Raw genomic sequence first — 206 nt, forward strand, 5'->3', positions numbered from 1 at the left:
CCCCCCCCCCCCACCCCCCCCAGTCCAGTCCAAGGGGTCCGCAGCCAGAAAGGGAATAATGAATAACGATCTCTTTACCTCCATCCAAAAGCAACAGACACAGAGACCTGGACTCACAAATACCTGACAGAAATGTGAAAAGACGTCAAATATAGAGACAAAAAAGTGAAAAGACGTCAAATATAGAGACAAGAAATGTGAAAAGA

This window comes from Etheostoma cragini, chromosome 6, assembly GCF_013103735.1.
Source record: "Etheostoma cragini isolate CJK2018 chromosome 6, CSU_Ecrag_1.0, whole genome shotgun sequence".
Classification (NCBI taxonomy): Eukaryota; Metazoa; Chordata; class Actinopteri; order Perciformes; family Percidae; genus Etheostoma; species Etheostoma cragini.